The 11,687-nt window shown below is 36.9% G+C and overlaps 1 non-coding gene and 1 pseudogene across 1 annotated transcript; both read right to left on the bottom strand.

The window, feature by feature from the left end:
* Positions 1-3,276: 3,276 nt before the first annotated feature.
* LOC103658449 lies at positions 3,277-4,190 on the bottom strand (annotated as a pseudogene).
* Positions 4,191-10,328: 6,138 nt separating this feature from the next.
* Positions 10,329-10,432, bottom strand: LOC121101609. Its single transcript, XR_005833593.1, has one exon. It is a non-coding gene; the product is annotated as a U6 spliceosomal RNA (small nuclear RNA).
* Positions 10,433-11,687: the final 1,255 nt, after the last annotated feature.

Genomic DNA, 11,687 nt, shown 5'->3' with positions numbered 1-11,687 from the left:
TATATGCATATGTTTATATAATTTATTTTTCATGTGCTCAGGTGCTTAGAATCATCATTAAGACCAGGTTTTGATTTAAATAGTTATATAGGACAGTTGAATTCTTAGAAGACTTTAAATTAGCATCAGAACTGCAATAAACAGGGGTGCCTGGGTGGCTCAGTTGGTTAAGCATCTGTCTTAGGCTCAGGTCATGATCTCAGGGTTCTGGGATCGAGCCCCATGTCAGGCTCCCTGCTCAGCAGGGAGTCTGCTTCTCCCTGTCCCCCCACCTGTGCTCTCTGTCACTCTCTCTCAAATAAATAATTAAAATCTTAAAAAAAATAACTGCAATAAAGAAAGAAAGACTACATTGTAGACAAGTTACAATGCTTTCTAAATCCATTTCTAACACTCTACAATAAAATACAGTAATCACTGAAAATATGGTGTGCTGGGTCAATGTTTGATATTCAAGAACTCCACAATTCAATAGATAGATTCTCTTGGTAGAAACTATTCATAAGGAGAAACCCATTTTCTAAGTAAAGTGAAAACTTTTTAGTAATATAATACCAAATATAAATTACTCATAATGACTTAAGTGATGAGTAAGCCAAGTATTTTTATAATGTTCTTCAAAATATAAACAGTTTTACCTTCCTGGAAGATGCAACTGGCAGGTATAATCACATTTAATTTTCCTTTTCACATTTAATGGAGAAACACAAAAAAATACATAAAAGAAAGGAAAATCAGTAAAATTGGCCTTAGTTTCTTCACACCAGGTGTCCTCAATTATTTAAATGGCATGTTTTCCGGATAAAGTGCTTTCTCTCCACCAGAAATGCCCCACCTCACAGGCAACTAGTACCAGCAGGGCTTTTATTTACATTGATTCTATTATGTGGCTCATCTCAATCTGTATAAAAAACCTCAGAAAAATATATGGGCATCATCACTAATGCTCCTTATTATAGCTTTCATTCTCTTTAGCTTAGTAAAACAGCTCATATTTATTTTCCTCTTGTTACATTGCATACATAAATATTATTAGACATACGACAAGGGCAGGATTTTTATTTTGTCTTTTCTTCCAGTTGATTTGTAATATCTTGCATAGAGTTCTGCTACCTTACCTGTCTAATCCTGCCTGTGCTGACTCCTTCAAAATGGAACACGCTGAAATATGTCTAAAGAGTCTTCACTGAAGGTCTCCTTTAGTTGAAATTTGGGCCCAGTCCTGTTCTGCTTTTAGTAGTACTATTTTTCTGTTATTTTTTTAAATGACATTTTTGTAAGTTTTTTATTATTTTTTTTAACTGGATTTCATGTTTTTAGGGAGTACAATATCCTTGGTGATTCTACTGAGCTCTGATCCAGACTCGTGGGTCTGAGGTAAGATGTGTAACAAAACAACTTCTAATACATTTCTTTAAAAGTCTATTTTTCACAGCTAAGCTAAGGCAAAATTGAAGTCTGAGCAGCCAATTCAATTTCAAGGAGGATTGAGACTAATGAAATTTTGGCCATTTGTGAATTTCTTGAGTGCTTATTATGTTCCCAGTACTTCGCTGACAATGACTTTTGATAGAATTTAAGCAAGGCCAATGGTCATTCTACAAATGTCAAGACCCCAAAGTGAATATACTGACCTGTATTTGTGGATGCAGTGCTTTAGGCTGCTGAAGTATTTCCAGAACAGACGATAACTGAGATCTTCAATTTGTGTTATATAGAGTTGGCTTTGGGGACATGCAGTATTACAAATCCAGTTCTTTAGAAAAATCACACAAATTAAAATAGTTACTCTGAAAGAGGTCTATGAGATTATGTTTTGGGGTTTCAGGATGTCCTACACACTTTGAGAACCAGTGAATTTTGTGATGTCACACATGTAATACCAGATAGGTATTTCATGATAGATAATGAAAGAATATGTGGGCTGTAATTATGGAAGATGAAAACCTGATGGAGTGGAACCAATAAACTGGCAGTTGGAGGCCTGGTTCATTCACTTAATAGGCTCTAGAGTCAGGTGACGGTTTAAAGGTCACTGAGGCTTAGTGTCTTCTTATATTAAATAGGAATACTACCACCTAACTTCCAGAGCTCCTGTGGGCATAACTTAAATGAAATAACTGCGTCAAGCTTCTGTTTAATAATAAGTTGTTTAATAAACATTAGTTCTCCTCACCAAGATCCACTGGTTACATTTCTCTGGAAGTCACACAAATCCTAGTGATTTGGTGACTTTCTCTGAAATTGGTTTTTGTTTTCATGTTAGTGACTTCCTAAGGCTCCTTCCTGCTGGAATACTGGATTGCTTTATGCATTCTGATGTGTTTCATCCAGCACCCATATACTGGGTGTAAAATAACAGCAGCCTCTTTCCAGCTCCAGCTAGGCTGGGATCCCCCTCCCCCTGGGAGCTCAGCTCTCAGTGATCTGTTACTCATCATAGGTGTTAGAACAGGACTAACTTCAGAATTTATAAAATCCCATTCCACATGTAGCATCGATTCTACTTAACTACTAATTATTTTATTCCCCACATGTTTCAGAAAGCACTTCATACAAATATTATATTTTATGTGTCACTCAGATGTTCCACGTATGTCGCCTTTCTCCTTTTTATCTCAGTTTCTTATAGGAACCTTGGAAGGCTGAAAGAATGAAAATATCTGAATAAAAGTCAATGTATAAAGCTCCTTAATGTCTTCATGCTCCTATGAGCAGGTAGTAATACTAAACTCATCATTTAATTGAACTCCACTTTTCATTAAAGCATTTCTTCAGTATGTCAATAAATGGTTAACAAGTACCAAATATCCAAGAAGTAGGCTCAAATGGGGTTGACTTTGAGGAAAACTTTCATCAGATATGCCATTGGGATATTATGCCAGTTTCCATAGAAGGTTTTGAGCACATTTGTGCACTTTTTGTTGAAGATTTTTTTATATACTATATATATATATATTTATATATACACACATGTATGTTTATATATACATAATTATAATTATATAATTATATATCATAATTTTTATACACACATTCCTTCCTCATTTTAGTAAGACCATTCCAGTGTTCCACTGAGAATTTTTTCCTCCCCTGTTCTATTTGGCACTAGAGGGCTTGGCAGTGTTAGAGGGTAAGCATGTAACTGAAGTTAAGAAAGACAGATTCTCCTTCCTGGATCATATACATATATATATGTATATGGTGTTTTCATGTTGTTTTTTAGTGACATCCTAAGGCTGTTTCCTGCTGGAATACTGTATTGCTCTATGCATTCTAATGTGTTTCATCCAGCCAGACCTCCTCAATGGCTGTGGTATTTGCTTAGCATGCAGACTGCCCGCTGCGCCTTGGCCAGGTCTCCCCCAGGCACTGTTGTGGGGGACTGTTAGTTAATGCCAACCTGGAAACCTGTGGAACACCAGTCCACAAACTGGATGGTGCTCTTGGTCTTGATAGTGGCAATGGCGACATTCATATCCTTGGGTACCACTTCTCCACGGTAGAGCATGCAGCAGGCCATGTATTTGCTGTGGCAAGGGTCACACTTGACCATCTGGTTGGAGGGTTCAAAGCAGGTGTTGGTGATCTCTGCCACCGACAGCTGCTCATGGTAGGCCTTCTCAGCTGAGACAATGGGTGGAGTAGGTTACCAAGGAGAAGTGGATGCAGGCTAGGGCACCAGGTTGGTCTGGAACTCTGTGAGGTCCATGTTGAGGGCCCCGTTGAAGTGCAGGGAGACAGTGATGGAGGATACCATCTGGCCAATAAGCCGTTGGTAGGTTGAGGTTCGTGTAGGTAGGGTGCTCTATGTCCAGGTTGCTGTGGCAGATGTCCTAGATGGCCTTGTCGTCTACCATGAAGACACAGTCCGAGTGTTCCAGGGTGGTGTGGGTGGTCAGGATGGAGTTGTAGGGTTCCACAACTGCTGTGGATACTTGGGGGCCGGGATAGATGGCAAATTCCAACTTGGACTTCTTGCCGTAGTCAACAGAAAGCCGCTCCATCAACAGGTACGTGTAGACTGATCCAGTGCCACCCCCAAAGCTATGGAAGATCAGGAAACCCTGAAGCCCGGTGCATTGGTCTGTCAGGTTTTGGATTTGCTCCAGCACAAGATCAATGATCTCCTTCCCCACCATGTAGTGACCTCAGGCATAGTTGTTGACAGCATCTTCCTTGCCAGATATCAGAGATTATAAGTGTATATATATATGTGTGTATATATATATATATATATATACACATATATATATATATCCACATATGCATGCATGTATGTATGTACTCTGTGTGTGTGTGTGTGTGTGTGTGTGTGTGTGTATGGAGCCTAACTTCTTTCATGTAGCTTTAATCATTAGAGATTTATATATTCTAAAGGTATAGGTTAGCAGCTCATTTTGTTTTTACTGCTATGTAGGAGTCTTTTTTTTTAAGATTTTATTTATTTATTTGACAGAGAGAGAGTAGGCATTAGCAGGGGGAGCAGCAGAGGGAGAGGGAGAAGGAGACTCTGCTCAGCAGGGAGCCCAATACAGATCTGGATCCCAGGACCCTGGGATTCTTACAGGAGCTGAAGGCAAACGCTTAACCGACTGGGCCCCCCAGGCTCGCCTATGTAGGAGTCTCTAGTCTACTTCTTCCACAGCTTACCTACTCAGCATCCAAAGGCTGTATGAACTTTTTAGCCGTTGTGAATATTGCTACTATAAACATTTGTGTATGGATTTTCGTTTGAACTTATGTTTTCATTTTTATTCGGTAACATTCATTGAAAGGCCCCTATAATAAAGAGTGAAATAATAAAAATAAATATATATATATGTTCAGGCTCTCCATTTAGGCTATCTATTGAGTGAGCTTTATGAGATTTGATAATTTGTGCTGCTCAAGGAATTTGTTGACTACAGCTATGTTGTCAAATTTATAAACATAAGATTATTCATAGTATCCCCTTTTCATAGTTGATGCCTATAGGATCCGAGCTGATTCCCTCTATACTACATTTCTTCTACTGCCAAGTTATGGCTTCTCTTTTTTATTGTATTGTATTCTAATTTATCTGATCAATCTGGCTAGAGGTATACCAATTTCACTGATCTTTTTAGAGCCAATTTTCAGTTTCACTGATTTTTCTCTAATATATTTCTATTCTTAATGTCATTGTTTTCATCAATTATCTTTATTGTATTTTTCTATTTGGCATAGGTTTAATATGATTTCCTTTTTCTAATTTATTAAGAGGTAAATTTAAATGGCTAATAGAAGAATTTCCTTGTTTTCTAATTAAAGTGCTTATTGCTATAAAATTTCCTCTACCCACTGCTCTCCCAGTATCAGACAACTTCTGCTTAGCAAAAAATTTACCTAAAGCATGAAGTTTGAGTCAATCTAGACTGTTGAACTGGTTCTATACTTTGTTGGTGTTATTTTTACCTTCAATTCACAGGAACTTCAAATTCCTCTGTTATGTGTCCCTTTTAGGGTGGAGATGGTTAGGGTTTTTCTTCTCTTAGTTTTCCTACTCCAACCCTTTGCCTTAGGCTTTGTCTGTGTTGCAGATAATCGCTCTCTGCCCTTTTGTGCTTTTTCAACAGTAGCCCCTCTCACTTGTTATTCCATACTTGCTAACCTGATGGTCAGTGGTCAGAGAGGGTTCCTTGTTATCCTCCTTCAACCTAATTCTTAGGCAGGACCTTTGTCCCTATGTCTGACGGGTGGTAATTTCCCTGTGACTCATCCCCCTTTTCCAGCATTGGGGAATCACTAATGGTCTGGGACCTGGATGATTTTTGCCCTTCCTCTAGGGTTCAATGGCTCTTTCTTTTATATTTCTTCCAGCTATAACTGGTCTTCACTGCGACCTTGGATGCCAGGGTTTGCTACCTTTTTCTCAGCAGCCGAAGGCTTTTGTTCCTTGAGGCCTATGTTGAAGTTTATTCTTTTCTGTATTGTGGTTATTCCCCTCCTCTAGACCTTCACCACCCAAGAAGGCTTTGTCCAGTCTCTTTCCCACACCATTCTTTCTTGTGAGCACCCAACAGAAGTCCTTGAAGAAGAGCCTATGAGAGGATGCACTTTCCCCCTGAATCTATAGCACTCAGAATTTCTCTATTACCTCACTAGCTCACACACAACCTTTAGTAATTTGTTTAAAAAGTTTAGTTAAGTTTTCTTATCTATTTGAATGGTGGTTCTGTCTTTCTCCTGATGCCACAGGTGAGTCAGTGCCCATGCTCCATCTCTTCTGGGAGAACCAAATCATACCCTCGATTTCAAGAAATTAGTATGTAATTATAGTGTTTTATATACAGTTCTGGTATATTACTTCGCATTTTGATATTTATAACTTTTATACCTTCACTTTGCACCTTTAGTTATAAAGTAAAAACAAATATTTTAGTGATTTTACCTAATTTGCTTATATTTCCTAGAGCATAATATATTAAACCAAATTAATTTCTTCTTATATTTTCAATGCATAATAATCAAACTGTTTCTATGTTTTCATAGTTTCTTTTTTTTTTAAGTTTTATTTATTTATTTTAGAGAGAAAGGGTGAATGTGTATGAGCACGGACAGGGACAGAGGGAAAGGGAGAGAGAGAATCCTCAAGCAGACTCCCTACTGAGCATGAAGCCTGATGTAGGGCTTGACTCCAGGAACCCAAGATCATTACCTGAACCAAAATCAAGAGTCGGCTGCTTAACCGACTGAGCCACCCAAGCACCCCTCTTTTGGTTTCTGTTTTAAACTGATGCAATCTGTATGATCATTTATTATATAAACCCTATAAAGTATTTGATTCATTGGGGCACCTGGGTGGCTCAGTTGGTCAAGCGTCTGCCTTCAGCTCAGGTCATGATCTCAGAATCCTGGGACTGAGTCCCACATCAGGCTCCTTGCTCAGTGGGGAGACTGCTTCTTCTTTTCCCTCTGCTTCTCCCCCTGCTTGTGCTCTCTCTCTCTCTCTCTCAAATGAACAAAATACACTCTTAAAAAAAAATTTTTTTTCAAACTTCACTGAGGCCTGTACAGGTCCCAACCTGTCTGTGGTTTGGGGTTGTTGTCTGCCTTATAAAGCAAAGTAGAGGGTTTGTCTTCTGGGAAGAAAAACTTGTCTTCTCCTCTGAAAATGCCTCCTGCGTAGAGGTCTTTGGCATCTTCTGGGAATAAGGAACCACAATTGAGGCCTCATGAGTCTGAGTTTTCAGCTGAGGTAGAGAAAGGAGAGTACTTACAGCCAGAATGTCCAGAGTTGAGTGTAGTTACCTCCAGGACTCATTACTGTTAACCCAGCCGGGGCTTCATGATAGTCATAGAAATGGACTCCTTACCAATAAAATAATAATAATAGTTAAAAAAATAAAATAAAAATTTCAAACTTTTACCACTGTGAGATTTTATATTGGGTATTACTTTTACAAAGTTTAATTTTTCTAAGTCAAAATTCTAAATCTAGATTTTTGGAAGGAATGTTAAATTGTTATGTAAATATCTAGGCAGTACTAATTTTGTTTTGTTCTCTATATTCAGTATAATCACTATCTTTCTGTGTTGATTATTTTTAGCTTGTGTAATTCTGGGATAATTTTTGTAAATTTTAATTGCAATGAATGGTTATGGATATATGTATGCTTACATCTCTAGTATATTTTGGTTTATGCATTTTAGCTATTATAATTTTTCTGTTATTTATTTTTACAGTAATATTTATTAGGCATTGGATAGAACTTGCATTTCTATTGTTGGATCAAAGAGCAACAAACATAAACAGGGCCAAAGCATTCCATATGGACATATAGTAGAGATAAAATATATTTCTTTAGGAGAGAGATGTTAAGATATCATTCCAGGCTAAAGAAAGGATTTGAATAAAGCCTAATAAAGTGCAAGAATCATCAAACCAATGACAAGGGAAAGGGTGGGTAGTTAAAGAAAACCAACACAGAAGAAATAATGAGGTTATATTGGGAAAATAGGAGACAGAATATTCAACATTTCAGTGTGGCCTGTAGAGTTTGTGAATAATAATGGCAAAATGGGCCATGTTGAGAAATAGTCTGGACTGGTTTCTCAGCAACTCTTCCCTTTCTTGTAGAAATCTGGGAAGAGGTTTGCAAGCAGTATTTTTAGAGTACAACATTTTCTTTGAAATATATTCCTTCTACCAACACAATCACTAAAGTAAAGTGTTTGTTGTGCATCTTGTGTGAGACCTACATACTTCTGCCTGAATCTTTATCTATTAGCAACAGTGTTGTGTCCGTATATACTAAATAAATAATTAATATGCAATCCTTAAACATATCTTTGAAGGGAGTGTAGAGTATACAGAAGAAAAAGTAAATATATTATTCACACACCCCAAATTTAACAAAGGTAAAAAGCAAGGATTTTTTAAAAAATTTTACATCTACCAATACAATTAACGGTGTGTGTGTGTGTGTGTGTGTGTGTGTGTGTGTGTGTGTGTATTTTGGTTAAGAGAATTGCTGAGCAGTAATTTAGTCAGATAATGAAATGTACTACCTTCTTTTATATTTTTGAGATGGTCAGTGTATATTTACATATCTAGAAAACCTAAAAGGTATGTGTATTTTGATTATGTTATTGCTACCAAAATCACCCCTGATAACGTTTGAGCACCAAAGGAATAGGTTTAACCTTATATCAATCCACACCAGGAGAAAAATATTTTCAAAGATAAGCATCGCTTATTACTAATTTTTTTCATAACTACCCCCAATTTTTAGTTCAGTTTCATCATGCTATGATTACTAACAACGCTCAATAAAGAACGGCACAACCTACTACAAAAATAAGCAGAAGGGGAATAATCTAATATTCATTTGGTATGTGGAGTTTTATCTTCTTCATAAATTCAAGCCACCCATTCATTCTTTCATTTGAAAATATCTATTAAGTACCAGAAACTATGCTAGGCACCGGAAGAGATAGCAGTGAATGAAACTGACTAAGTCCCTGGCTTCCTGCATATCCCATTTATCCTTGAGTAAGGCAGAATATAAAGAAAGTATATAATATATTCATTAATGATATGTGCAATGGTGAATAAAATAGAGGCAGAAAGGAAAATAGGAAGTATATGTGTGATGAGGGACAATTTTATTCATCACTAAAGAATCAACTAAAAAAATTTAGCAGCATCCTGATGCAGGTAAGGGGGCAAACCATTCACAGATATCAAAGAAGACTGTAGGCAGTGGAGAAAACAAAGAAATGACTTGGTTCAGAAGCATGCCTAATCTGCTGATAAAAAACAAGTAAACTATCCTCAGAATTTTAGAATTTACTCTGGGATAGGAACGTGTTAAAGGGTCTGCACAAAAGGATCAAGTGATAGGACCGTTTCAGTGGGGTCATCTGGTAGCTTTACCGAGTACAGTCTGTTGGCAAGCAAGGGCATTAGCATTAGCTGGCTAATGAGTCATGATAATGGCCTCTTTCCGTGTATTTGTGTGAGGGCAGTAGAAATGGTCAAATTCTAGTATATTATGAACATAGAGACAGCAGATTATCCTGATTGGTTGGATGTGAGAAAAAGCAAAGAAGATTTCAAAGGGTTTTGTGTGTGTGTGTGTGTGTGTGTGTGTGTGTGTGTTTTCCTCCTGAGCAACTGAAAGGATAGTATTCCCATTAACAAAATGGGAAAGGCTATATAAGAGCAAGTTTGAGAGAAAGATCAATATTCCAATTTTGGTCACGTTAATCTTGAGTGCTCAAAACAAGATAAATAGAGGGGATAAGTAGAGATATCATATAGACAATTGGATACGCAAGTCTGAAATTTCAAGGGAAATCCAAACTGAAGACGTAAAGTTTGGGGTGATTATCATCATCATATATTTTGTATCAATTTCATTATATTGGATAACATTTTTGAGTCAGTGAGAATAAACTTCCAAGTGAGGAGAAATAATCGGAAGAAGTCCAAGGGCAGAGCACAATTGAGAGCCGGGAGAACAAGAATAACTATCAAAGGATAATGAGAAGGAAATAATCAGATTCCATTCACAGTCATGGGTTACTTTTAAATTGTCAGACATTTTAATATGATACACTTTAATCATTGAAAATGGTATATTGAAAAGAATATTATATTCCTGCTACAGATGAAGAAAATAATTTGGGGGATCACCTTACTCAAGATCACATATTTTAAGTAGTGAAGATTATATTTGAATTCTGGTGTTGCAATTTCAAGTCAAATAAATTTTATTTCACACTATTCAACGAAGTGACCGTTCCTTCTGCATTTGTGTCTTTGGGTACACTAGATAAAAATATCAACTCTGAACTTTGGCTTAAATATTGCATCACAAATTTGTGTGTCATCCTTGCACAAGGGCCATGCTAATCTTCTATGTATCATCCCAATTTTAGTATAGGTGCTGTTTGAAGCAAGCACGAATATTGCAAAAAGAATATCAACCAGAACAATTTTGTAAGAATCATCAGAGGTGATACACAAAACCAATACTTTTGGAAAGATTTAGAGGTGGGTAAGGAGGATGGGAGAATTTGAAACAAGGGAAGAGGAATAGCAGGGAATATGAAAGCTTGGGGCTCTGTAAATGAAAAGTAGGCCTGAATATGTTGTTCTGTAGAATTCCTGGGTTGTCGAGGATCAGGATGAGACACTAAGAATACAAACATGATGTCTTTGTTAGCTATGAGATGAATAGGACAAAAAAATGTGAAGAGCCCAATATCAGTTTTAACAAAAGCTTGAAAAACAATTAAACACCTCCTAGCTAGATAATGGAGTCCATACTGATTTAAAGGTACAAATAGAATCCTATGATACGGACACATCTCTTGTTTTTATGTTTCCTACTAATCCTCAAGTGCCATGGTTCTCTCCATGCAGGAATTTCAGAATCTCCATTTTATCCATTTTAGAGCTTCTTCATCCCTGTGAGTGTTTCATGTCAATTTTTCTTAGTATTACAATATAGATGCCTAATATTACAATAGATGCAGCAATGAACTAAGAAGTAAAAAACAAACAAACAAACAAACAAACAAAAAAACCTTTCACTTAGCTTTTCAATATTCATTGCTAAGGATCTCTTCTGGTCAGAATAACTTTGAATGTTCACAATTTATATTACAGATATAATTTTTTGAAAAGAATTATTATGTCTTGAAAATAAGCATGTGTCTAGGATTTAGATTTAAATAGACCCTGTATGAAAAAGATGAGTTGGTGGGACACCTGGGTGGCTCATTTGGTTAAGTGTCTGCCTTTGGCTCTGGTCGTGATCCCAGGGTCCTGGGTTGAGCCCCGCATCGGACTCCCTGCTCAGTGGGGAGCCTGTTTCTCCCTCTTCTTCTGCTGCTTCCCCTGCTTGTGGTTGCTCTCTCTCTCTGTCAAATAAATAAATAAAATCTTAAAAAAAAAAAGAAAAAGATGAGTTGGCAAAGTTATAAAATATCTCATCTCCTGTATTTGATATCTACCTATAATATTTCTGAGTTTTATAATATCAGTTTTCAGATGTGTATGTGGCACAATGATGTCTCATAAAGCTTAGTTTATCAATATTTATGAATACATTTTATGGGTCACAAAACTTGCTAAAAGTTTACAAGGACTAAAGACAATAAAAATATTTCAGGACAAAAGTGAAATAAGAGGGGCAAGCTATGCTATGGAAAAT

This window comes from Ursus maritimus, unplaced genomic scaffold (genome assembly GCF_017311325.1).
Source record: "Ursus maritimus isolate PB19 unplaced genomic scaffold, ASM1731132v1 scaffold_8, whole genome shotgun sequence".
NCBI lineage: Eukaryota > Metazoa > Chordata > Mammalia > Carnivora > Ursidae > Ursus > Ursus maritimus.
Note: the sequence above shows the minus strand (reverse complement) of the source record. Positions and strands in the feature narration are given on the sequence as shown.